Source organism: Humulus lupulus, chromosome 5, assembly GCF_963169125.1.
Source record: "Humulus lupulus chromosome 5, drHumLupu1.1, whole genome shotgun sequence".
In the NCBI taxonomy this organism is placed as follows: domain Eukaryota; kingdom Viridiplantae; phylum Streptophyta; class Magnoliopsida; order Rosales; family Cannabaceae; genus Humulus; species Humulus lupulus.
This window is the reverse complement of record NC_084797.1, coordinates 192,226,062-192,229,147: the sequence shown is the minus strand read 5'-3', so window position 1 is coordinate 192,229,147 and position 3,086 is coordinate 192,226,062. Positions and strand designations below refer to the sequence as shown.

Sequence of the window (3,086 nt, the reverse complement as noted above, 5' to 3'; positions counted from 1 at the left end):
AGTTTTCTCGGGCTAGCAGGCTATTAACGGAGATTTGTAGAAGGCTTTTCTAAGATAGCCACTCCACTTACCAACCTAACCCGGAAACAACAAAAGTTCAACTGGACGGATAGATGTGAAGAGAGCTTCCAGTTGCTCAAGGATAGGTTATGCTCAACACTAGTACTTTGTGCACCGACACCCAACGACAAGTTTGTAGATTATTGTGATGCATCAAAGCAAGGCACTACAACAATTTTGAGTATATATTACAGTATAAATGACATATTAAAAAGCGTTATAAATGGGAAAATTAAAAAAAAACACACTCTTATTTTTTTTTTCACATACAATTTAGGTGCCAAATGAAATAGAAAGAAGGCGCCTAATGAAAATTCTATCTAACCCATTTGCCTCCTCTACCCCTCACGCGATTCTCCCTCACGACATCTCTCTTGCTGGAAGCAAGAACCTAGGCAAGAGCACTCCGACCTCCATTTGTCTATGTGAGGTATTTTTTTTAATTCATATTTCAATTTAATATCTTTTTTTAGTAAATAAGATGTCTCCTGCCTATGGAAAGAACCCTTTCATTCCATTTGAACCTCTTTCCCCTTTCCCTCTTTCTCTCTTCAATTCTGAATGTGTGCTCCTCTCAGAAATTAGAGTTTTTTATTTCCCTCTTTCCTCTTCAAAACCTCACAGCCGAAGCTAAAGATGTTATATTCCCTAAAATTTGTGTTTCTCTTCATGTAATTTTAATATTAGTGTCGTGAAATTTTCCCACCTTTGAACCTTGGAACAGTGCGCCTACCCACCCATTCCAGCATTTGTCCTTACTGACCAACCCCTTGGGGTTCACCCAATTTTATTTCTTAATCTTATTAAAGTCAATTTATGGTCTTATTACATATGAAAAACAACAACTCATTCCATCAACACTTTCAAGTGACAACAAGATTGTGTTCCTTTTCTGTAATACACACAATTCTCTTCTCATAAATAATCTTTCTTTTGTTTTCATGGGTCTAAATATTAAATCCAGGTACAATGACATTGCTAAGTATGGTTTTGAAGCCGCACAGAACTCTGGTCCTGTGAAAGTGAATCTTGTGGGACAGGAAGAGAAATTAACCTTGCAAAATACAGGTCATGTTCGAAGACGTGATGGCCTGGGAGGGTAAGATTTGATTTTTTTGTTTTTTTCTTTTGATAGACTTGATTCATTCTGATCTTTACTATTTTATTAATCTTTAGCCTTATGATTGTAATGGGAGAGCAGTTGTATTCTATACTTCTTTTGAGCTTTTTCTTCATAGAGGTAAAATATATCAGATATTGTAGTTTATTTACTTTCTTGAGTGCTGCATTGTTCATATATATCTAAAATTCTAGCTTATGTGACTTCTCCATTTCTTCGAGATTTCTGCACTATTATATACTTTCCTCCTTTGCCATATTTTTTTGGGACAAACAAATTATCACCGGATATGCTTATTTGCAACATCTGGAAAGGAAAGAAAATGCAATAAGTTCCTGTATACAATGGGGTCCTCACATATAATGATATGGTTTTTATATATACAGGTTTCTGTGACAGGGTTTGTACCCTACATTGGGACGACACTAAATTTTCTTCATGTCTCTTGGATGTATGCCTACTTCTGTTTCGAGTATGTGATGAGTTTTTTTATTTTTCTGAGCTGCTCCACTTACTATTGTAGAGTGTTATACTAATTTCATCTTTGATCTTGTAAGGTACAAATGGAACCTTCATAATGTAGATCTAGACAAACAGCTGAACTTTTTTTAATCTAACTGGGCATTCTTTTTAGGTTTTGGTAAAGTACTTTCTAACTTTATTATTTTTTTTGAGTCAGTTTGTCATATATATTATCTTCATTTTCTGCAGGTTAGCAGTGGTTTATTTAACATGAGAATTCATACTACTTGTTTCACATGGTTTCTATTTTATTGTTCGATCAATAATTGTGACCTCAATTTTAAATTGGTAACTTCTAAGTTATGTGTCCTTCCTATGTGAATGTTATGTGCTAAGCAATCGAATGTCATCATTAGAGTATATATTCCCTTTGAATAATCATAGTTTGGTCCTATGAAACAAACATAAGAGGTTTTGTATTTAGGCTTTTAAGAGATCAATACAGGAGGGAGTTTGTTTACAAGCATATAACATGGAGACTTTAAATCTATTCTATTCCATATGCAGTGTAGCAAGATCCTGTTTTAAAATTACTTTAATGGCAATGCAGGATGTCCATGTGCACTTCCCGTTCTATTTTGCTCATCTTTTGTGTCATCTAGCGTTCTAGCTATGCTGTATCCACTGGTATGCTTAAAAAATCCTTTCGTTTTTAGTGGTTAAAATTAAAGTGGTCGGTAGTAAAAGAAAATGTGTTTTCCAGTTTGTTTTGACAGCAAGCAATTTAGAGGCCGAGAAAGTTATCTCTTCTCAAAGAATTAAATGGGGAGATACAAGATTGGGAAGGCTTCCGATATTTTACGTGGTTGATGCTTTATTGTAAGCTCGAAAGATATTATCTTTCTTGCATCTGTTGGATCATATTAAATTCTCAGATGTTTTTATTGCCATTGACTTTAGTGGTGATGATACAAGGGAAAGTTAACTCTTTCCTGTTTGTTCTTGTTATGTCTATAGGATGAAGATCTTATCTTTTTTACCCTCGGAACCTCATGAACAGCTGCAAGACAATAAAGTGGAATGAAAAGAAAATATTTTTTGGCAAGCTTTGGCAGCATCTTTCAAACAACCAGCCAAACTATTTGGTGTTGTCCCACCAATGGGGACAACGTTCATGGTACTAATGACCATTTCATGATGTCTTAATCATCTTTAATTTATTAGAATAATGGTACTGTACACAACACGAGCAGATAAGCCAAACAGCCAAAGGAGAAGATGAGTCTCTAAATCTTTTGAGATCAAGCATATCCAGAGGAAGCAGCTTCGAGGTATCTTGTTGTATATCATGTACATGCATAGAAAGTTTGGTTTAACTTTAACAAAAAAAGTTCCATATTGGAAAAGAAAAGGGTTTATTCTGTATAGCAATTAACTTAAAAAA

At 34.6% G+C, this 3,086-nt stretch overlaps 1 pseudogene; it reads left to right on the top strand.

Annotated features, from left to right (window-relative positions):
- The first annotated feature begins 1,029 nt into the window (after nt 1-1,029).
- On the top strand, nt 1,030-2,726 carry LOC133779803 (protein EI24 homolog; annotated as a pseudogene).
- The last annotated feature ends 360 nt before the right edge of the window (nt 2,727-3,086 follow it).